The sequence below is a fragment of the Pleurodeles waltl genome, chromosome 1_2, assembly GCF_031143425.1.
Source record: "Pleurodeles waltl isolate 20211129_DDA chromosome 1_2, aPleWal1.hap1.20221129, whole genome shotgun sequence".
Classification (NCBI taxonomy): domain Eukaryota; kingdom Metazoa; phylum Chordata; class Amphibia; order Caudata; family Salamandridae; genus Pleurodeles; species Pleurodeles waltl.
Window position 1 is genome coordinate 1264850708 of NC_090437.1, and position 25237 is coordinate 1264875944.

At 43.3% G+C, this 25237-nt stretch overlaps 1 protein-coding gene and 1 long non-coding RNA gene across 3 annotated transcripts in view; one reads left to right on the forward strand and one right to left on the reverse strand.

The window, feature by feature from the left end:
• The window catches only part of LOC138296174 (uncharacterized), a 257052-nt gene extending 244725 nt beyond the window's left edge, over positions 1-12327 (forward strand). The window contains exon 4 of the long non-coding RNA XR_011203781.1: positions 12193-12327. This is a non-coding gene — a long non-coding RNA (uncharacterized lncRNA). The remainder of the gene's footprint in view (positions 1-12192) is intronic.
• CTNNA2 (catenin alpha 2) overlaps positions 1-25237 on the reverse strand; it is a 2570005-nt gene that overhangs the window by 2523309 nt on the left and 21459 nt on the right. The gene's annotated exons all lie outside the window — the stretch shown is intronic.

Below are 25237 nucleotides of genomic sequence, written 5' to 3' on the forward strand. Positions count from 1 at the left end.
TTTGGCGGTCTTTTCTCAAGACCAAGGAAGCCACGGGCGCCAACATACTGCCAGTGCTGGCAGTATGCATGGCACCCTATTATGACTTCTCCACTGGGCCAGCGGACGGAAACAGCATTTCCGCCCGCTGGCCCAGCGGAAAAGTCACATCAACATTGAAGCCGGCTCATAATAGAGCCGGTGGCAATGTTGATGTGCAGCGGGTGCAGGAGCACCCATTGCGCATTTCACTGCCCGTAATTGGAGCAGTGAAATGCACAATAGGGCTGTGCCTGGGGGGCCCTGCACTGCCCATGCCCATGCCCATGCACACACCCTACTACAGCTCTCATCACCTTGGTAAAGCACATGGTACTGATGATAGTCCTAACAGTAGTGTACGGAATTGGTAAAGAAGGCCCTGCCAAGTGAATTGAAGGTAGGGTTGGCACTCCCTGGCCATTGGAACGGTAAAGTAGGCATCCTTCAGGTCAACTTTTACCAACCAATCCCTCTCCAATAACATAACTGTCAAGAGATGGATTCCTTCCATCTTGAAATGTCTGTATACAAGGAACCTGTTCCGGTCTCTTAAGTTTATCACAGCCCCCAAACCTCCCCTTCTCCTTCTTTTCCACTAGAAGAAGTGTACTTGCAAAACACTTTCGCACTAAGGGAACTTCTATAATAGCACTCTTTTGCAACATACTTCCTCTGCGACCACCTCTTGCTGAACTTATGTCTAATTTAATTCTCTTGGAGAAACCTTTTGAAAGGGTATCTTCAGGAAATCTATCTTGAAACCCTTGGCAGTCTCTAGCACCTAAGGAGCCTGAATATTTGTTTCCCAGGCATGGGAAAAAAAACCTTAGGCAACCTTCCACACTTACCTGGGATTGCGCCTTATCTAGGGCAGTAAACGTTGCTATGTATTTGCCAGGGGTCTTTATGATGTCCTCACCAAATAGGAGACCCTGGGGGTTTGCAGATGGTCCCTTCTCCGCACGATCCCCAAGTTTAGGGTTCATCTTTAAAAGAACTGCCCTGCGCCTCTCTGTTTTGAGTTCGGTATTGGCCTTTCTTTGGAGAACCAAAAGGCCTTTGGCTCCAACCCATGAGGAGGTTTATGTCCAGAGGTAGCTCATTAACATGAGCCTTTTCAACCATATCAGTAATGCTAGCCAGGGGCCCCACTATGTGAAGCAGATGGACCTGGCAAGCCTTAAGGGACCTCTCCAGTCCTTTCCTTGGGTCTCTACCAAGTTTGAACAAGAATGTAATGAGTTCCAGGTCAATGTTTGGGGTAAGGCAGACCTTCTTGTGTTTCTCAGGTCTTGAGCATTCAGCTCTTTAGGACATTCCTTGCTTCTTTTTCAAGTGGATTTCTAATCCACCTTTTAATGAATTTCCCAACATGGTCTTGAGGCCACCACTCAGCACTCCTAGGGTGTCTAATGTTATACGGGGAAAATATTTCTTCACCCAGTGCTCTGAATTTTGCCCTGACATCTTAGAAATTAGTTACAAGAGCAAATTCTAGTAAAAAATTTTAATAGAAAATTATAGTTATGGGATTAATACTAAAATATTTGTATGAAATAAGGGAGTATCCCTTTGAAATATATGTGTAATATAGGAAATATTTCTTGTGCGCTTGATGGATCCTAACAGCTGATTGAAGACAGCACAACTGTCAACCGTAACTGATGTTACAGTCATTATAACAGATGCTCAGGTGTAATTGACCTAGAGAGCTGAGGTATCAATCTACGCAGGGGCACTGCCCATCGAATTCCTCTAATTCATCCAACGCGTCTACCTGAGAGATGCGACGGAGGAAAAATAAAAGCCATTTCTGAAAATAGCCTCTACAATGCAAGTGCAGGTCCAGCAGCTCATGTTGCAGAAGAGTAGGTCCTCCAGAGCTCTCCATGTTTCACACCTGCCGGAGAGGGGCCATGTAGCAGACTTGGAGGCCTTTGAAAGCTCTCCGTGCACCACAGCTGCGTGAACCAAAGTTGGTGTTAACAAAGTAGGTGCGCCCCTTGCTCTCCTTAACACGACAATAATTATAGATGCATCAGTTGGAATTTGAGCGAAGCAGTAACCATTATCAGGTACGATAAAATTAGTCTAAAGTATAATAAAATATTTCAGAAAATAATTTGAAACCACTGAATCAGTCTAGATATATAAAACATCAATCTCAGTAGATTAGTATAGCTATGACACAACAAAAAGGAGATACTTATCTGCGAGGAGCAGCATTCAAAAGATGCAGATTATTGTGTGCTGGGACGTAATACTGGTTCTGTGAGTTCTGTTTTAGAATGTTTACTTTATGATTAATAAGATCTTTTAAGTGCTGCATGGAGTGAATTAAAGGAATAATGCATAATGATAGCCTCTGCTCTTGTAATAAAATTTTCCTCATTTGCATAAGGTCCTTTAACTCACTCCTAAAATCACCCTCCTGCATACGATAAGCTAAAAACTACAATGGATTTAAAACAGCTTAAAACATATTTGTAATGTAAAGCTGTAAAGCAGTAAGTGGACAAGGTCTTTCTGAGCCTCTAAAAAATACTGCTTAAATTATGTCTTTTCTTGGTGTAACCCTGCCAATGCGTATTAAAAGCCTACAGGAACCTCGGGCATGTCCATTATCCATCCTTTTTTTAAACATAAGGTCAGTCGTGGCTTTTGCATTTCTCTATACTTCGATAGTTCAAGAGTTATTCATTCGCTTTGACTGATGGAGACTGGACTACAAAGACAACATATGGACAAATAGATGGATGGTACTGAGATTTAACATCCCAGGAAATTGCACTTCAGAAATCACTATGCCCTATGCTACCATTAGTTGTGGCATTGGTCACAACAGCCCCATTGATTGCTCTAATCAGATGGATATCTAAAACCCCAAATGTCAGTATGTCTGGACTAAGGCCTTTGATATCGGCTTTAACTACTTGCAGTTGTCAGGCCTCAGTGCAAACAATTCAGAATTCTTACCCATTATAATGGAGTTCTGATTTAACATTTTAAGGATTTTTTTTAGGGCACAGTTAAATTGACAAATTAGTTACTAGAAGAATCCGAGGAATTGCCCATATTCAGGGGCCTCTAGTACTCTAGTTAAGAGTGTATGCATATTGTTATAATGAGGATATGATTAACCTAATCAGAGTGACGTTGCACCATTTAGGAGCAAAGCAATCAATCAATCAATCAATCACAATATTTATAGAGCGCACTACGTACCCGTTAGGGTTTCAAGGCGCTGAGGGGGGGCTGCTGCTACTGGTGGAAGAGCCAGGTCTTGAGGAGAATGAAGACGCAGTATGAAGACTAAAATAATCTGAAGCTCTGTTGTGAACCAGTAGTGCAATAACATGTTTTAGCATAAGCATGCATTTCAGTGAGTTAAAAATGCTACGTATTTTCCCGTTCAACTACAGAATTATCTTCGACCATGACACTGGCTAAGAAACTGTTTATGACATGGGCTATTTTATTCACGGTTTGTGATTTTCACTGCCAAATTTTACTTTTTACAAATGTGTATTGACAGGATACTCCATTAACCAGTAGTTGCTCTTATGTCACATATGTTAGCCTTGATGTTATCACAGATATTGTTTAATTCCACCCTTTCCTCTACAATTTCCCATCATCACCCTAGTGTCTAAGACTATGCCTGGACCATCTGCCACGCTCCCTTTTATATCCCATTCCTATAATCAACAATCAAATTAATTTTAGCTGGGTTTGCACTATCCTAATTCTTATATACACAGATGGATCAGGAACATCTAAAATCTAAGGGCCCGATGTATGAAGCTCTTTTACTGGTCGCAAAATGTGACCAGTAAAAGGCTTTTTGCCATGTGCCATCCTTATTTTGTGAGTCAGTAGCCTGTTACCAGCTCACAAAATAGGGATTGTGACTCACTATAAAGAAGGGGTCCTAATAGTGACCCGCAGGACTATTTATGATTGTTTTGCAACCGGGTATATGGTCGCAAGCAATCACAGTTACCACCAACTTCAAGTTGGAGGTAATCCATTCGCAAACAGGAAGGGGTCCCCAATGCACCCTTTCACCTTTGTGAATGTGGGTGCAAATATTTATTAAGACCAGGCAGTGGTCCCATGGAACACTGTCTTCTCTTAAAAAAATTAAAAGAAAACTTTTGTTTTCTTTTTGTAATGCATCCCGTTTTCTGTCTGTGTGCAAAAGAAGTTCCGTCTCCCACAGGAGGTGGGGAGCCGGCTGGGACTGAAGGGGCCTTGAGGCTCCCCGGGTGGTCCCTATTGTGCACACTGTTGTCATGAGGGGCACCTAGGTGACATGGCTGCACCATGGGGGAGTAGGTCCTAGGGGCCAAAATTGGCTGGGAGAGAGGGGAGTCTACAGCCCAAACCACTGTATGGAATTACACTAAATTTGTCAGAAAGCTTAGTCTTGGTCCAGAAAGTTGTCCGCAGTCAGTTGTGAAAGTGCCTTCCAGCCCTGCTCTGCATTCTGGTATTTGTGGTTTTGAATTTCCACTTATGGTACCTCATTTCCTGTCTATCTCTACCTCACTTCCTTCTGCACTCCCCTCATTCGTCTTCAGTACTATCGCTCACTGGCTCTCACTCTATCCATAACCCACCACTCCCTCTATTCTCCTTCATGCCATGACCCCTATTCACTTTGACACCTTCCCATGGGACCATACGTACCTCCTCAACATAGCAGGCTTTCTCAGATCTATGACAGCTCCTCCTCTAACATTCTGTCTTCTAGTCATTAACTTCTAATTACAATGTCAATATGCAACTCGATTAAAACACAAGAACTTTTCCAGTCTAATTTTGTTTTCTCTTTCCCAATGGAAAAAACAGCTCCGCCTCCACCCTTAACATTCTCTCAAGGTTGATTCTGCTAAAACACATATCCACCTGGAGGTGTGAGGGAGTTTAAAGAGAGAGGGAGATACCTTTAGAGCCTGAGAAGTGGATTGGAGGGAGGGGCAGAGATAGGAAAACTATGTGTGTGTGTGTGTGTGTGTAGAGAATGAGAGAGAGAGTGAAAGAGAGAGCATGTCTGGATGAATTGCTGTTTCCATGCCTACCTGTGTGTAGTGCATATGTGAGTTTTAGCATGTTTGAGGTGGTGGTGAGTAGGGAGGTCCATGTGTGTGTCTGGGTGTGTGCAAATTTCTGCCATTTTGGGGACTGGAAGGCAACATAGCCATCTCCGGCATCTTGTTGGCCCTGATATTTTGTGGATATCTTTGGATATTATGTCATGCCATTGTTACTATGGTATTCAGTGCTCTTTAATAGTTGCCCTGACATACTCTGGGCATCCTTGAAATAATGTAGTGCTTATGGAGTAGACCCCATGGAGAATGACAGCACTAGTATATTCTGTAATTCTTTATCATAGTTTTCCACCAATTGCCATTTGTACATTGTGGGCATTTCTATCATATGTTGCCTCTGTTTGGGATGTGGGCCCATCTGGCAGTTTGATGACCTTGGCATATATGGCATTATGGATGCCATGATAGACGTAGATGTGGTTATCGCTGGCTTGGCCATCATTGGCAACTGTGGCAGATTATATAAATACTTGTCAATATGGTGGCCAGCCAAAAGGATAATGGTGTCTATCTCAGGGGTAGTAGAGATTATCCCTGGCAGGTTAGTGACTAGCCCTAGCATGACTCATATTCTTGCATAGTGTGCACATCTGTGGAGAAAATGTGGCAATTCAGAAGTAGTGGTGGGTATCTAGAACCTAAAGTCGCAATTCTTGTAATATTTGGGGCATCTTTGTCATAGGCATGATTGTGAACATAATGACGTTTTGGGCATAAAGGTGGCAACACTAGACATTCCAAGTTGTAAGTTGTCTATTTTCTCACATCTGGTCCCTGTCATGTTCTTTGCTTTTCTGATGTGATGCAGGTACATGGGCATGTGAGGCAGAATCTGTCCAAATCATGCAGTATTACATGGGAGTACCTGATGAAAACTACAAGTTGGAGTTTAGAGACGGTGCTCATAATTAGGAAAAGGGAAGTTAGTATTTGGTGACAAAAGCTAGATAATTACAAATGTCTACAAGACTTTATTTATCCAAAATGTGATGTTGGTGTTTGTGAACATATTGTGTGCAGTTTCAATAAAATTCAAGCCTGTAGTTAAGGGTTTCATTTGAATTTTTGCAGAAACAAAAAGCTAATGTTTTAGACAAAAGCATCTGCATTAGAGAATAGCTGATTCCGAGGAAGCCTTCAGAGGATTTCCCCAATATGTTTAAAGTTGATGTTTGAGCGATAAAGCATGATGAATTGGGGACTAAATTATTGATATTGCTTGATGATATTGATTGCCATGGTGTCAGAAGGCACTTGTTGCTCTGTCTATTATTTTATAACTCATGTGAATGAATTTGATCATCTACGTTGATTAATGTTTTTGTATTACCATTTCTCACTCTGACCCGTACTAGTAGATGTCAAGTCATACCATGTCTGCAAATACATTTGAAGGTCAGAATCGAAATTGAAAAGAAAGAGAAGAATTATTTTTGAAAATTGCAAAACGTATTACATTTCTACTACCTTTTAGACCATGTTTCAGAAAAATATATAATTTCTATACTGCTTATTGGGTAGGAGCTCTACAAATGTGCCTTGAAAAGGTCAGGTTACTTAGATGACCATAAATTATTATAGTGTTATGAATGCCACTTCAGAACTGAAAAGTGTGAGATTTTAACAAATGTGTTTGAAACTTTTACAGAAAAATTCAATATTTGATCATTTTTTTCTATCTTTTTTTTGGGGGGGGGTCAACCTTGTGAAAGATTAGCTCACTTGGTTGGCACCATTTTAAAACCACCTTCAAATATTCCCCCTTAACACAGATGCAACAAAAGATGCCTGTAGAGGCAAACTGGCATCCCACTGATGACAGCTTGGCTTGGGATAGCCCTACCTCCATGCACAGTTTGTGTTGTCCTATGTGGGTTCCTGTCAGGCCACGGTTTTTACTTGTACATCCATGATCCTGCTGTATTCTCAGGATGTCAGTGATGTACACTCAGACTCCCTCTACTCTCTCCATCTGCTCCTGTCCACCTTTTGTTTGCTCCAAGCAAACGTATTAAACCGGTGGCTATGTGCTCCTTGCAGGGTCTGCAGCTAACCGGCTACCAACACATGGCACTGCTGCCAAGACTCATTCAATCTTGCAAAATGCTGGCTACGCATTTCTGACCTTGCAATGACTGTTTGTAGGTCACACACTACAAATGTACATAAATAAATAAAACACATTTAGAAGTAAGAATTCTAAAATTTACAAGTGTTTCTGCCTTAACTGAATCAGGTAGTGTGAGAAAGTCATCCTTTTAGCATGTGCAGCCCAATGTTTCTGACAGATACTGATGGTAACTGAACCTTACTGTGCCCTGTGCTCTGCTAAACAGGCCCATGAATAAAAGGTATATGGTAAAATGGTACAATTACTTTGGCAAAGACAGATCCCTGTAAGTCCCTAGTAGATACCAGGGCAAGAGGATTCAAACTACCTATAAGTTCCCACTATATAAGGGCCGGGAAGTTTAAAGGTCCAGTAGACTTCCTGCGCTAGAGTGTACACTACTGTGCTGCCTTTTGTAATATTTAAAGGCACCCCTGCCCTGTCTTTAAAAATTAAAATGTGTGCAAATTCGTCTTTGGAATGAAAGGAAGTTCTGAAGTGATAATCTATCTTAATTTTACGTATAAGTCACCCCTAAGGTCTCCCCTAGATGCCACAGGAGTGGGGTGCCATGTACCTATAAACAGGGACATTATCAAAGATGTTTTATATGCCCTGGTGAGGGACAAACATCCCCTTTCGTTTTTCCTCATTGTAGGTACTTAGCTCCATAGGCTAACATGGGGAATTTTTCATAAGCATAAGTATTGCTAGGAAGAAGCTAAATGGGTTATGAAAGGACTCAAATGATTGGTAATGATAAATCCAACAACTTGCCACTGTTGAATTTATCATAACTAATGCAGAAAACAAGTTACACAACCTTCTTGTCTGTAAGCCAGATTCCAGCCTGCTAGTGGCCTCTCCTGATTGGCCATCCTTAACAGAATTTGCGAGCCTGCTTTGATGAGGTGATACATGGCCTGCACCTAGCAGAGATTATTTGATGGGGAAGGTTTGCAGCTGCAGAGGCCAGCCCAGTAAGGGGCTGGGTAAATCAAACTGGGCTTCAAAGGAAGCATGACAGAAAAGAATACCCACCAGGCCTACCCTCTCAACCTGTATCCCACAGATAGATAGCAGGCCCAGGAAAGGAACTTGCAGATGTCTAGAGGATGCGTGGTAATTACAATGGGCCACACCAGTATGTTGGTTTAACCAGGTCATGCTCCTCTGGAGAAAAAACATCCATCTTGGAATTTTAAAGTGCAGTGCTTTATGGGACAAGGGAATGCCACACTTTAGAGAAAGCTGTCATTCTTTTGGGTGGCACCCTGCGGCTCATTGGACTAGGGTTCCCCCCTTCTTCAAGATGGCTGAATAAAAGTGGCTGATCTGCATTGCAACTCAGACTTGCTGCCTGAATCCAAAAGAAGAAGAAAGACTGCCCTGCTGGAAGACTGGACTGCAACTCCAACAACTGCACACTAAAGTACTGCTGCTGTTGCACACTGGAACAACAGCCCTAAGGACTTTGCCTTGCTTTAAGAAGGACTAAGGAATGAACTCCTTGAAAGCCACAGGTTAACAGAGCTTGCCTGCACCAACTAATACAAAAGTCCCCAGCCTGGACTGTGTCCAGTGGACGTTTAATGATTTAGCGAAGTGCATTGTAGGAACTGTAGTCCTAAACTTCCAAGGACCATCTCAGAGCTTCAAGACCCTTGGATTTGTGTTTTGGACACTTTGAAATCTCAAGAGGAATTTCAAGAAGAAGTTCCGGAAGTTTGGAGAAGTTTGGCGCAACGTTTAGAAAGAGTTCCATAGGTAGACCAACTCACCACCGTGAGCCAAGCCGACTACCTTCAACTGTGACCTGGCCAGGATTTCAGGTTCATCCTGCTGAAATCTCCGGAGCTCCAGACTTCCAGGATTAGACCGGAGCCCCACAGAAAAGTAGGCAGGCGGCGTAGCATCGAAACTGGCTTGCTGAGGAGGACCGCACAACGGCGAGATAGAAGAGCTCCAGAAAAGTTTCAAAGTGCAATGGTAATATTTTGAAGTAAGCCTCTTGCTCGGTGTATACGAGCAGGGCACCATCGTGGTCGACTTTCTCCTGGTCAAGCCTGCAAGCCTGACCAGATCTACCCAGCTAGCGTTATTGATTTCGCAACACAATTTTTTTTTTTTATGTAATCTTTAGAAATTCATAATTCTGGTTCCTTATATTGGTTTTTGTTGTTTTGGTGTAATTTTAAAGATTAAAATATTTACTATTTTTATAAATTGCTGTGTGATTTTTATTGTGTGATGTGTCTTACTTATTTACTGTATTGCTGTATTTAAATGCTTTACATACTGTTTTGAGACCTTGACTGGACCTAACATTGGCTTGGGGGTATTATTGCTAGTGGTAGGTGTGTACTTACCTCTACTAATAACCAGCCCCCAACACACAGGCAGTACTGGAGGCAATTCAAATCAGATGTTGGCCTGCGAAGGGTGGCGCCATATCAAAAAAGGGAGGAGTTTTAATGGGACTCATGTGAACAGGCCTTTTGTGGGTAGATTTGGTCTGAAGCGAGGGAGAGTGTAGGGCTGAGGAGGACAGCCTGAGGGCGCCAGACCTAAAAACTCCCTTCCACCCAAAATCCCATACCCATCCTAAACCCTAAAATACCATTGCCACCCAAAAAACCCATACCCATCCTAAACCCTAAAATACCCTTGCCACCCAAAATCCATACCCACCCTGAACCCTAAAAACACCTTTGCCACCCAAAAACGTTTACCCACTTCAAACCCTAAAACTCCCTTGACACTCAAAAACCCATACCCACCCTAAACATACCCTTGACACCCAAAATCCATACCTACCCTAAACCCTAAAAACAGCCTTGTCGCCCAAAAAAACATATAAACCCTAAACCCACCCTAAACCCTAAAAATTCCCTTGCCACCCAAAAACCCATATCCACCCTAGACCCTAAAAATACCCTTAATGCCCAAAAACCTATACCCACCCTAAACCCTAAAAATCCATTTCCACTCAAACACATGCACCCACCCTAAACCTAAAAAATACCTTTTCCCTAATATACTTACACACAACACACAAATATGTATAATAATAATAATAATAATAATAATAATAATAATAATAATATTCTAACCTGCAAAATACTTACATTTGTGGTAAAGGTATGTTCCTGCTAATTGTATAAACGTTTGTTGTAAAGACGTATTATTGTTCATCAGTCACTGTAAAGTCATGTTGTTGTTCCAGCATCATGGTAAATGTTGCTTCCCTAATGAGTGTGTTCCATTTACAAATTCCTATGCAAACATTTAATTGGAAACGTTTGGAGATTTGGTCAAATGAAGGAAACTTTATGGAGTTCAGGGGAGAGGGCTTATCTAGGAATAAAAAAGGAAGGAAAAATATAAATGTGCATTGGGGAAATCTCAAAATTCACCTGACGATCGCTGTAGCACACCTGGACATCTGTAACGGGCACAGTATGACATGAATTTTTGTGAATCACCTCAGGCGATAGATTTTCACCTACGTATAGGAATATGTGTGCAAGTTTCAATTTACCAGTTTCTATTTGTTATGCCTATGGCCCTCTTGTCTGCAAAACACATCTTTTGCAGCGCCATTTCGTCGTGCTAAATAAGGGTATGTGTGAAATAAAATGTCACAAATGTGAGTTTTCAAGCAAAAGCAGCAAAGAATGTAGCAACTTTTATCAAGTTGCAAAGCTTTTCATAGGTCTTTGTATATACTGCAAACAAATATTTCCAATTTCTCATTGATAGGTTGATCTGAAAATTACTGATTTCTTCTTCTTGTTTTTTTCTGTATTTTCGTTATTCCTCTGGGTCCTTTTACCTGACGTGAGTGCATTCTAAGTGTTTTTCTTGGCAACTATTTCCTCTTTGGGAATGGGTTATCATTTCCTTTGAGGAGTTGGTGAGCTATTAATAGTTTGAAACAAGAATTTCAGTGGCATACCATTCATAAATACCACTCCAAACCACTACTTGGAAGGGAAGCCAAAACCATGCCATCTCTAAATTGAGTATGTATTTCTAAAGCCATTTCGTGATTCTGTAAGCACTGAATCGGTAACCACTTACTGAATCACAAAATAGGTTTAGAATATACTAAAAAGCAATTTAGTGGTCGCAAACCCTGTGATTTAGCAAACGGAAGAGTTTGCAAGTGCTAAATGGCTTCGTATATCTGGACCCCATCTCCTCATGTTTTTGAAAAAATAGTTTTAGGTGAAGTTTGCCCTTGTAAGTAGACACGATTAAGACTAAAAAAATAATCATTTGTCATTAATATTCTATGTAGACAATCTTAGCATTCTAGTATGTTTGCGATAAGTATTACTGCTCTTTGCTGATTATTTTGTATATATATTTACTGTGTTGAGTGCCTTGACTCCGCATGATCTAGTCCATGTTCGCCTTGCTGCAAACGAAACAGGATAGGAAATAGTAAGGGCATGCATGTAGGTTTTAGTTGTGTTAAACATCAGTACTATTAATTAGTTTGTAACAATTTGCAATTAATCACCCCACTGCGTAACAGCGTTTTGCCGTAGAGCAATATGTTTTTAAAATGCCTGCATTCATCCTATTTTCAAGATTTTTCACTACAAATCAGAAACGATCGTTCAAGAAATGGTATCTTGTTAGTATTCTGTAAGTCACAACAACGATGATTAATTCAATTTTATTCTGTGGCTAGACAATCAGTCTGGGTTGCCTGTGCTTCCATTAGGAGGGACATTGGCAGGCATTTTAAGCTGGACTGATCACATTGAAACAGGACCAGGGCTGGCCTCTGTCAAGGGTGGCATAGTGTGTAAAAAATGAGGCACCGAAAAGAAGCCCCCTGGGCTCATCAGTGGCTGAGATGAATTCAAACATTCTTTACATCACTTTGTTGCTTTTAGCAGTTGCTTCACAATTTTTGATTCTTTTCTGCAGGTATTTTTGGCTGGACTGATCACATTGAAACAGGACGAAGAATGATTTGTATATGGCTGGACTCCGTACTGGGTTGGCATAGTGTGTGGAAAATGATGGACCGAAAAGCAGCCCGCTGGGCTCATCAGTGGCTGAGATTAATTCAAACATTCTTTACACCACTTTCTTGCTTTTTGCAGTTTGCTTAGGCCATGCTGTGAAATAAAATATGATGGGTGTTCGATTTTTCATCATTGGTGTGGTCTCTCTTAACTTTTTGCCTCTGTTTCCCAGGTTGTTGATGTGTGCTGGACTCTGTTTTTGCTGTTTTTGTTTCTCTGGACACTTTACCACTGCTAACCAGTGGTAAAGTGCATGTGCTCCTATACAAAATGTGCATGTAATTGGTTCCTCCATGACTGGCATATTTGATTTAGTAATAAGTCCCTAGTACAGTGCACTGTAAATCAAATGCTACTAGTGGGCTTGCAGCACTGGTTGTGCCACCCACATAAGTATCCCTGTAATCAGGTCTCTGACGTACCACTGCAGTGTCTGTGTGTGCAGTTTTAACTGTAAATTCAACTTGGCAAGTGTACACAATTGCCAGGCCTAAACCTTCCCTTTTCTTACATGTAAGGCACCCCTAAGGTAGGCCCTAGGTAGCCCCAAGGACAGGGTGCAGTGTACGGTTAAAGTAGGACTTATAGTAATGTGTTTTATATGTCCTGACAGTGAAATATTGCTACATTCGTTTTTCACTGTTGCAAGGCATGTCCCTCTAGGTTAACATGGGGGCTACCTTTAAATCTGATTAAAGTGTAGATTCCCTTTGGGAGCGGATGGACATGTGGAGTTTGGGGACTCTGAGATCACAATTTAAAAATACAACTTTTAGTAAAGTTGATTTTGAGATTGTGTGTTTGAAAATACCACTTTTAGAAAGTGAGCATTTTCTTGATTATACTATTTCTGTGACTCTGCCTGTTTGTGGATTCCTTGTCTGGGTCAGTTTGATAGTTGGGCTGCTTGCACCTCACACTAGACAGTGACACAAAGGGAGCTGGGGTGTAGCTTGCATATCCTGATGAGCCATCTGTACTAGAAGGAAGGGGGGGAGTGGTCACTCACAATTGAAAGGGCTGTGCCTGCCCTCACACAATGCAGTCTCCAACCCCCTGGAGAGTGTCTGGGGCCTGGCTTGGGCAAGGTAGGATTTTACTTTCAAAAGTAGGCCTACTTCAAAGGAGAAAATGGGTATAAGAAGGGCACCCAAAACCACACACTTTAGAATACTTCTGGAAACAAGAGGAACCTCTGCCTGGAGAAGAGCTGAAGAGCTGAGGAAGAAGAGCTGCCCTGCCTGTGACTGTGCTTTGTGGAGCTATCCTGCAGTTGCTGCTTCTGCTAGAGTAAGAGGGGCAAAGACTGGACTTTGTGTGCCTTCCATCTTGAGAAGAAATCTCCAAGGTCTTGATCTAGAGCTTGCCTCCTGTTGTTTGAAGTCTCATGGACAGCAAAGACTTCTCTCTGCCAGCACCTGGAGTCTCTGGAGAGACTCCTACTGTGCCCTGTGGTGCCCATCCAGTTCCTGGGACCCTGAAAGGAGAAGCTGGCAGCCTAAGAGAAGGAAATCCACGCACAGAGCGCCGTGCGGGGAAAAGATCAACGCGACTGATCTGCGGCTGAAGAAACGACACGCCACGGGCTTCGCCACTGAAAATCAACACTCGCCGGAAATGCGACCGAAGAATCAACGCATGGAGCTGGAGAAACGACGCGCAGCATCGCTGATGGAGGCTGGGAGATCACAACCCGTGGTACGTGGTTTTCGGATCATAGTGCGACTGGATTTCCAACGCAAGCACCGCTGGGCGTGTAAAAAACAACGCAAGGTCTGCCAGGACCCGAAAGTGCTGACCGGATCGACGCATCGCTCTCCTGCGAAAAGAAGGAATCACACGCCCTGACCCAATGAAAGGAGAAATGACGCAGGGTCCCGCTCGTGAGTGGAATTGACGCATCGCAAGCCCTTTTTGACGCACACTCGCCCATGCAGGGTTATTTTTGACTCAACCAGGGTACATTTTCAAGCTAACAATGTTAGTGTGTGTTTTAAACTACATAAATACTCTTTTTGCTTTTAAATTCATAGTTTGACTTGTGTATTGTGGATTTTTGCCGTTTTGGTCTTGTTTTGTTTAGATAAATATTTTCTATTTTTCTAAACTAGTGTTGTGTCATTTTGTAGTGTTTTCATTAATTTACTGTGTGTGTTGGTACAAATACTTTACACCTAGCACTCTGAAGATAAGCCTACTGCTCTGCCAAGCTACCAAGAGGGTAAGCAGGGGTTAGCTGAGGGTGATTCTCTTTTACCCTGACTAGAGTGAGGGTCCTTGCTTGAACAGGGGGTAACCTGACTGTCTTTGTTGCAGACTGTTCGGTCCTGGAGAGTCCAGATGCAGTTTCTTTGGTCAGAAGTCGAAGTGGAAGTTGCAGAGGAATGCTGCTGGAATCTAGCAAGCCAATTCTGAGGAACCACCCAAAAGAGAGAACCTAAATAGCCCTGAAAGGGGGACTGGTCACCTAGCTGGATGACCACCTATCAGGAGGGGGCTGTGATGTCACCTGCCTAACCTGCTCACTCAGATGCTCCCAGAGTTCCCTGTCAACCTTGGATTCAAGACGGCAAAACCCAGGGACCCTCTGGAGGAGCTCTGGGCACCACTCCTGGGATGGTGATGGACAGGGGAGTGGTCATTCCCCTTTCCATTGTCCAGTTTCGTGCCAAAGCAGGTACTGGAGGTCCCTAAACTGTTGTAGACTGGTTTATGCATAGAAGGAACCAAATGTGCCCTTCAAAGCTTACCAGTGACTTGGGGAGGCTACCCCTCCCAAGCCCAGTAACATCTATTTCCAAGGGGAGAGGGTGTAACACCCCTCTCCCAAAGGAAATCCTTTGTTCTGCCTTCCTGGGCTCCAGCTGCTCAAGCAACAGGAGGGCATAAACCTGTCTGTGAGGTGGCAGCAGCTTAGGCTGCCTGGAAAACCTAAGAAGGGTGTAGGAGCAATACTAAGGGTCCTCTAAGGAGCCCCCAGAGTGCATGGAATCATACAGCCAAATCTTGATACCAAACATGCCTAGGATCGGAGTTACCATTATGTAGCTGGACAGAGGTAGTGACCTATGTCCAGTATATGCATAAAATGGCATCCCCACACTCATAAATTCCAGGAAAATGGATCTGGAGTTCGTGGGGGCACCTCTGCTAGTGCAAGGGTGCCCTCACACACAGGTACCTGAACCCTGCCCTCTGGACCGCGATGGTCTACCATAAGGGCGACTTATAGTGACTTAGTGCAGTGACCTGTAGTAAACATGGGTGCATGCACCCGGTTCATGCAGACTGCAATGGCAGGCATGTAGAACCCTTTGCATGGGCTCTCTACGGGTGGCAGAATAACTGCTGCCAGCACATAGGGATCACCTGGAACCCCAATGCCCTGGGTACCTTGGTACCATATACTAGGGGCTTACATGGGGGCACCAGTATGCCAATTGTGGGATGAAAAGTTACCAGCAACCAAATTTAGAGGAGAAAGCACAGTCACTGGGGTCCTGATTAGCAGGATCCCAGAGAACACAGTGAAACACATTGACAAACAGGCTGAAAAGTGGGGGTAATCAAGCTAGAAAGAGGTTACTTTCCTACACTAACCCAACCCATAGGTGTGGCTAACTTTTCCCTATACTCCCCAACCAGCCCCTCTCCTAATTGAATAGAGATGGGGGGGGGTCTAGCTAGCTGGGGATCAAGGAAGTAGGGGCTGGCCTGGGTCCTGTGGCTTCTGTGCTTCTTCCTTTGAAGTTCAGTTTATCTCCCCAGCCCCCTTCCTCTTCTTACTTCTCTGGGGGCACAGATCTATTCCAACTAAATTACTGTATTGTTTCAGCCCCAGGCCTCTTCACACCTACTCAGGGAACAGCTTGGCTCAGGCTGTAAAACAAATGACCAATCACAAGAGGCTGTTTCAAGGCTGCTGTGGGTGACTTCAGGATAGTAAATTCTAAAATTACTTTCCTGTAATAGTAATACTCAATCCGACGTTGGCAAGTTGATGGATATATTTAACTGTTACATTGATACTTTGAATCATGTTGCTAGCTAACTCCAATCAAAAGTTGAACTTTATTAAATTTTAATAAAGCCTTCCCATGTTAGCCTATTGGGCTAGCAGCACTACAATGGGGAAAAACTACTTTGGCTGTTTTTCCCCACCAGGGCAAATAAAACATACTTTGCAATGTCCCTGCTTTTCATAACAAGGCGCCCTACCACTGCCACACATAAGCCAGACCTTAGGGGTGGCTTATATGTGATAAAAAGGTTGTTTTGGACTTTGGGAGTACTTTTAATTACAAAGTTAATTTTGGACATATTTTTATTTTCAAACCAGCCTGTAAGATAGGTCTGGCTTTATAATGACCCCAGACACCACAGCAGTGCACACTTAAGTACATTAAGTACACTGGGGTCTCAAACCTACATGCCCTACCATGTACTAGGGAATTACAGGTAGGCTGTCTTGGCCAATTAGAATCACACCAATCAGCATATACCTTTAAAGGACAGATCACTGCCCTTGGGGGGGCTGGTTAGGAGATTCAAGGGCACTTACAAAGTCTGTAACCACCAATATCAGTCAGAAAATGGAGGGGATCTCAACAAAAAGGATGACTTTCCTACAAAGTGAGATTACAAGCAAACATGTATAACTGATGTTGATCTTTCACTGAAAATCAAATTGCTACCTACTGAAATGGGAGCAACCACCATGTTAGTGCTATTTTACAGTGAGTAACTGCAGTATTCACGTGTTTGGAAGGGCAACAAGCATTTGCAATGCATTGGGTCTCGCATATGCTTAGGTTAGAGCTATGGGCGCTGTAGAGTCATAACTGGATTTTACCTGCCTCATAAATTGGTCAACACTGCCTGATAATTTGGTCTTTTCCTCCCTCATAATTCCAGTGACCCTGCATGTAAGTAAATCACTTCCATTTACCTTCTTCCACTATCTGCAGCCAAAAATCTAAATGTTACCATTTTGCATCCGTATTTAAATCAGCCATGCTAATTCCAATAGAATACCAGTTTTGCCACCCCACCATCAGAGTTGCTGGCTGGCTAACACAATTCCCAAAACAAGACAGCCACGGAGGAGTAAGGAGAGAAACAAACTAGAAGGGTCACCCAAACATATCATGAGTGTTCAAACTGTCAGAGTTTAATAAGGATGTTACGTTGGCCAGAATCATGGTCATAACTGCAATAAGGAAAGATTAATAAAACATACACAATTATCATATAAACCCAATAAAAACCTCTATCAGAAATAAATGTCTGGCATTAGACTATAATGCCAAGAACAGCCCCTAGAGGATACCACAATGAAAACAGCATTTGTAAGAAACATGGTCATGTTACAATATAGTTAGCTCCTAGAAGGCATTCCCAAATGAGAAGAAAATGACTGAATGTATCAGTGTAACCATATATTTAGCCCCTAGAAAGCACAGGCATTTTCAGTGCTAGCAGGCCTACTGCAATGATATTGCAAACAAGACCCTTAAAACACAAACTACACTCAACTCCAACCATGACAGAAGTTAAAAAGACACTGAATGGAGGGAGGGGTTATTATTTTGGGGTCCACACTAACCTAGTATGGGGATCCAGAGATGATCTAGACAGACAGAGCCGGTTGTGGTGAACGTTTTGAAGGTGGTCTCATTGTCTAAGGTCCACCAGAGGTGCGTTATGAGGAAAATGTTTTGTAAAAGAATGCCCTGCAAAGCTTTATGGGACGACCAAGTGCAGCAAATACTGTAGTATGCTGACCATAATGCTCAGAACATCCCCTAGAGGACACCACAATAATAATATCATTTGTAAGAAACTTCATCATGTAACCATATCATTAGCCCCTGGAGGGCATAACCACATGAAAATAGAATGACAGAAAGTAATGCAATGCAACCATAGATTTAGCCCCTTGAAGACGTAATGCCTTACACATTTCCAGCCCTAGCAGGCCTACTGCAATACTAATGCCCTTAAAACACAAACTACTTCAACCTGTAAAACAAAAGTTCCAGACATAAGAGAGGTTTAACAGGGACTTAATGGTGGGAGTGGTTTTAATTTTGGGCTCCACTAACCTACTGTGGGGACTCAAAGATGACCTAAAAATAAAGAGTGTGTTGTACTGAACGTTTTGGTGGTGGTCCCATTGTCATATGGCCGCCATGGACAAAAACATTTTGAAAACGAATGCTAGCATAGCATTATAGGGTGACTTTTCCTGAGTGCAGTGAATATTGTAGTACCTCCGGCTGTGCTGGTAGAGGTGCGTTGAGGATTTCTGTGTTTTTTAGTAAAGCATTTATCAATTAATTATAAGTGTGTTTGGGAAAGCTATGAAGCGCAAAGAGGAGAGCCAAAAGAAATTACTCTGATTAGGTAAAAGTGTGAACAATGTGACCAGCGCTGCAATACTGCCAATTGAGTCTGCTCTGTTAGCACTGTTCACACTGTGAGGGCCATGGCTGCCGTGGAGCACGAAGGAGAGAGACCAAAGAAAAAAATAGTTCACCCACACTGAAGTATATCAGCAATCATACAATTATCCATGTAACAGGGTCAGTCTGCAAAGCGGTAAAAAAACCGCCCAAAGGCGGGACAAATGTAAAGCAATTACCAATAACATCAAGGGATTTTAAAAAAGCAAGCCCACAAACAAGTGAAAGTGATGGCCGTGGTTAAAAGCCCACAATACTTACAACAGGTCAAAGCACTTGCGTTCTCGACCTATAAAGGAAACCTCCAGAGAATAGTTGTTGTACACCAGAATTCTTAGTTTTGTGCATAGTTGCCATAATGATTATTGCATTCTTTGCTAGCTTTTTACATAGTGCTAAATGTGAAAAAAATGTGTCAGGGCCTACACAATTTGAGACGGGTCTAATGCAGCTGCCACTACGAAAATGTCACGTAAAACAGTAGGGTTGACCTGGAAACCTTATGTTTATATGATTATTTACGGACACACAGCGCCACCATATGATAGACTCTCATTAATACATACTGCTATCTACAAATAGGTGCCGGTGTCAAACACTGGAAAGCATCGGCACAAATTCAGCACAGGTTTTGCAATGCGCAGGTTTTAGTTAATATTTCAATTTATGTTATTTTGCTGTTAGAAGGATAGCCTGCTTCTGTGTGATAAATTATGAAGCTGGTAGTACTACCTTTAAATCGATAAATATGATGTCAACCTACAGCATGCAAAGTATTTAAAGCATGTCACAATGCTGTTTTTACAAAAGTACGAAAGCCACGGTGCACTTAGAACATGTGAGCCAGCACTGCAAGTGTGTTGTTAGATATAATTATCAGGAAGATGCATACTTTCATACATTAAAGTACAGCTTCTAAACTACCTCTTGCAGGCTTTCAGTTCTTGTAAATTATCAAGAAAGAATGGCAATTAATACTGCAGTTCAACAGCAACCTAGAGTCTAAAAATAGAGAAAGTGATAGTCCCAGCGTTAAGATAATTAAACTTAATTGCTGCCAAAAGTCCTGAGAGTGATCTCACTGGGCATGACTGATGAGAAGCCAATATATTTCAAATAAAGGGGGTAATTAAAAACAGACTCAGGAAGTTCTATTCTATGCGGGCCACAAGAGTCACTCCTTTGAGCCTTCCCAGCACAGATAAATATGCAATTATTAATACATGATATGAAGTACCCTCTGATATACCTTCTAGGAATATTGCAAGCCACTGAGGAGTTGCATCATAATAGTATGGACTCATAGATGTTATGCAGTATCTTTATTTTAATTGTCTAAATGCATATTATTCCTTGTGATACTCAATCACACACAACATAATTCTACATGACACCCTCTTTTAATATTTTGGGCTATTTCCCCTTCTTCTGAAATACAGTATCTGGCTGCAGGTATCTAGAATGAATGTGTAATGTATAGTGTGAAAACAAACACAACAGTGGGCACTTAGGAATTAGTAGTTAAGCAAAATTAAGCAGTTTACTGTAAGTTACCTTCAGAACTGGAGATACATTTGAATCTATATGCTGTCTTTATAGAGATTCCTGTTTTTTTTAATTTCAACAGGGAAATAAACATGCACCCATGAACACCAAATCAGCTAATGAAAGTGAATTGTCAAGGGGAAGAAAGCAAAGACAGCTAAAAGTTACCTGTTTAATTTCGTAGGAACCGTTTGCCGTTTTATTCAGAGATCTCCCTATGACACTAAAGGTCTGACTCCAAGTGGACTGTTAAATTATTATCCCTTCGCAAATATGTATTTGCACAGGTATTGAATTACAGGTTGTGAAATGTTCATCACACCATGTGTGATAAAGATCATTTAGTTTGGCAGGTCATACCCACCAGAATTTAACAAGGTAAAAAGGCCCAGTGTTTGTCAGGACATGTGTCTTTTTTTCTGTGAGAAGCATGAAAATCTGCATGCAATGGGTGATAATTATCACATCCAATACATTCTGAAATCCTCAATGCCGATTTTTATTAGATGTGATAATTATCTGCCTATCCATAATCAGGCACTATGGCCCTCATTCTGACCTTGGCGGGCGGCGGAGGCCGCCCGCCAAAGTCCCGCCGTCAGGTTACCGTTCCGCGGTCGAAAGACCGCGGCGGTAATTCTGACTTTCCCGCTGGGCTGGCGGGCGGTCGCCTTCAGGCCGCCCGCCAGCCCAGCGGGAAAGAGGCTTCCACGATGAAGCCGGCTCGGAATCGAGCCGGCGGAGTGGAAGCTGTGCGACGGGTGCAGTTGCACCCGTCGCGTATTTCACTGTCGGCGCAGCAGACAGTGAAATACATTTAGGGGCCCTCTTACGGGGGCCCCTGCAATGCCCATGCCAGTGGCATGGGCACTGCAGGGGCCCCCAGGGGCCCCGCGACCCCCCCTACCGCCATCCGGTTCCCGGCGGGCGGACCGCCGGGATCTGGATGGCGGTAGGGGGGGTCGGAATCCCCTCGGCGGCGTAGCAAGCTGCGCCGCCTTGGAGGATTCAATGGGGCGGCGGTACACTGGCGGGAGCCCGCCAGTGTTGCCGGTCCGACCGCGGCTTTACCGCCGCGGTCGGAATCCCCATTGGAGCACCGCCGGCCTGTCGGCGGTGCTCCCGCGGTCCTCCGCCCTGGCGGTCTTTGACCGCCAGGGTCAGAATGACCGCCTATGTGCCTTGTTATGACTTCGGCGAAAGGAAAAGTCTGTCCACCGAAGTCCCGACGGGTAGGTTGCCATAGTGAGGTTGCCTCCCCGCCGGGTCCATTACGAGTTTCCCGCTGGGTCAGCGGGAAACGGCCTACAGCATTGCCTCCCGCTTGTAATAGAGCCGGCTGCAATGCTGTAGTGCGTAGGGGGCTCCAGCATCCGTCACAGTGTTCACTGTCTGCAAAGCAGACAGTGAACATTGCAATGGGGCTTGCCAGGGGTGCCCCTGCACTGCCTATGCCAAGTGCATGGGCAGTGCAGAGGCCCCACTAGGGCCTCCCGCACCCCGTCTCCTCCAGCTTCAGTAATGTGGCGGACGGACTGCCGCATTGGCGGCGGTCCAACCCCCACTAATGAGGCCCTATGTGTTACCTCTTGCATCTGTTATATATGGTGTGTTTGCCAAAGTTCTTTATGGATAGTGATATGTAGAGTATATATGCATGTGTGCAGAGAATAATATGGTATTAATTAGCATTTTTGATGGTGAGGAGAGAACATGACTCATGAGCATAGTGAGATAAAATCAAACTTAAGTTGTCTCATGACTATTACTGGAGTTGCTTTCCGGTGTAAAGTCATTGTAACATACAATCTGTGAATTTGCAAACAGTCCTTTCCTGTAAATGTAACTATATTGTGGTGATAACATAGAATTTGGCCTTGGATTATAAAGATAAATTGGAAACAGCACTAACAACGCTGCTCGAACCATGCTGTGCATTTACAACGCAGCCCGAACCATGAATGCATCTTTAGAACCCATTCCTTAACCATGCAAGTCATTACAACGACTTCCTTAGGGAAAGCATTGTTGGACTGATATTGGACTTTAAGTCCATCACTTTCCCTACTGTGGCACAGACTGGAGTTGGAATAGTAAATTATACTATTCCAAAGTCCAGTGCTTTACCCAAGGCAAGTCGTTGTAATGACTTGAAATGTAAAGGAATGCGTTGAAGAAACGCATTTGTGGTTTGGGACGCATTGTTAATGCAGGCGTGGTAAATGCCTGTGTTGTTCTGACATACAACTGTAATAAATGAGTGAATGGGCATTAATTAGTGCACTTGAAGTGCTCAGAATTGGAACAGTGAATTTTTCACAGGTACCAAATTGCACATAAGAATCATGTGTAAGAAAATTCCCCATCTTGTGTGTCACCCCCATTTTTTGTTGAATTTTGTTGCTGGTCTGTAGGCTCTGCACATGGTGACAGAGCACAGTGTATGTGCTGTGACCCTTACATGTACACATTGACAAATCAGTGACTGGCTTATTTAACCCTCTTATAAGGCCATGGTATATGGACAGGGGAAAAGCCTTCTTTTTAAATATTAATTTCACTCCTGTGTAGACCTTGTAACCCAAAGGGTAGAGTGCATAATATTTAAAACTGGACATGTGGAAACATAATGTTACTATGCCCCTACAGGGACAAGGCCACCAAAGCTATTTTCACATTAGAACATTCTGGATCACCTACAAATAGTTTAATTGTATTAATTTTGCTATCTCAAGCTTGGGATCAGCTTCGAAAATAATGAAACCACTCTTTTTAATATTTATTAAAAGTCCAAATTAATAGTGAAGTTACATCTTCAAAACATACTTAGGAAAAGTAACTTTTAGAATGTTACTGTGTCCCTTTCTAAAGGTCCTGGAACCTAATTTACATTAGCTCTCCAGCATCCATCAAGTCAAGTGCATGACTCTAATTAGGTGTGTTAGACTTTTCATCCTTAGCGTGGTCTCCCTTAACTTTTTGCCTGTTTCCCAGGTTGTTGATGTGTGCTGGACTCTAATTTTGCTGTTTTTGTTACGCTGGGCACTTTACCACTGCTAGCCAATGCTAAAGTGCAAGTGCTCCTTTACAAAATGTGTACTTAATTGGTTTATCCATGATTGGCATATTTGATTTATTAGTAAGTCCCTAGTACAGTGCACTAGAGGTGCCAGGGCCTACAGATTAAATGCTACTAGTGGGCTTGCAGCACTGGTTGTGCCACCCACATAAGTAGCCCTGTAAACAGGTCTCGGACGTACCACTGCAGTTTCTGTGTGTGCAGTTTTAACTGTAAATTCGACTTGGCAAGTGTACCCAATTGCCAGGCCTAAACCTTCCCTTTTCTTACATGTAAGGCACCCCTAAGGTAGGCCCTAGGTAGCCCCAAGGACAGGGTGCAGTGTACGGTTAAGGTAGGACTTATAGTAATGTGTTTTATATGTCCTGACAGTGAAATATTGCTAAATTTGTTTTTCACTGTTGCAAGTCCTGTCCCTCTAGGTTAACATGGGGGCTACCTTTAAATCTGATTAAAGTGTAGATTACCTTTGGGAGCAGATGGACATGTGGAGTTTGGGGACTCTGAGCTCACAATTTAAAAATACAACTTTTAGTAAAGTTGATTTTGAGATTGTGTGTTTGGAAATGCCACTTTTAGAAAGTGAGCATTTTCTTGCTTATACCATTTCTGTGACTCTGCCTGTTTGTGGATTCCCTGTCTGGGTCAGTTTGACAGTTGGGCTGGTTGCACCTCACACTAGACAGTGACACAAAGGGAGCTGGGGTGTAGTCTACATTTCCGGATGAGCCATCTGTGCTAGTAGGGGGGGCAGGAGTGGTCACTCAACCCTGAAAGGGCTATGCCTGCCCTCACACAATGCAGTCTCCAACCCCCTGGTGAGTGTCTGGGGCCTGGCCTGGGCAAGGCAGGATTTCACATTCAAGAGAGACTTTGCTTTGAAGTAGGCCTACTTCACAGGAGAAATTGGGTATAAGAAGGGCACCCAAAACCACTTTAGAGCACTTCTGGAAACCAAGAGGAACCTCTGCCTGGAGAAGCTGAGGAAGAAGAGCTTTGTGGAGCTATCCTGCAGTTGCTGCTTCTGCCTGTGCTAGAGGACAAAGACTGGACTTTGTGTTGCCTTCCTTCTTGTGAAGATCTCCACAGGCTTGATTTAGAGATTGCCTCCTGTTATTTGAAGCCTCAAAGACAGCAAAAACTTCTCTCTGCCAGCACCTGAAGTCTCTGGAGAGACTCCTACTCTGGCGAGTGGTGACCATCCAGTTCCTGGGACCCTGAAAGGAGAAGCTGGCAGCCCAAGAGTGTGAAATCCACGCACAGAATGCTGTGCGGGGAAAAGATTGGCACAACTCCGATCTGCGGCTGAAAAATCGACGCACTGCCGTCTTCGCGGCTGAAAATCAATGCTCGCCTGCAACGCGACCCAAAGATCGGCACCTGGGGCTGGAGAAACGACACACCATCGCTGATGGAGGCTGGTGAGATCACAACCAGCGCTGTGTGGTTTTCGGATCATCCTCTGTTGGATTTCTGCCGCAAACACAGCTGAGCGTGTAAAAACGATGCAAGGCCTGCCCGGACCCGAGAGTGCTGACCAGATCGACGCATCGCTCTCCTGCGGAGAGAAGAAACAACACACACCAACCCGAGGAAAGGAGAAACAACGCAAGGTCTCTCTCATGAGTAAAATCGATGCATCGCAAGCCCTTTTTGAGGCACACTCCCCCAAGGGGGGGTATTTTTGATGCGCCCAAGGTACAAGTTCACACTAACAGCGTTAGTATGTGTTTAAAATTACATGAAGACTCTTTTTGCATTTCTAGTGATAACTTGACTTGTGGATTGTGGATTTTGTCATTTTGATCTTGTTTTGTTTAGATAAATATTTTCTATTTTTCTAAACCATGTTGTGT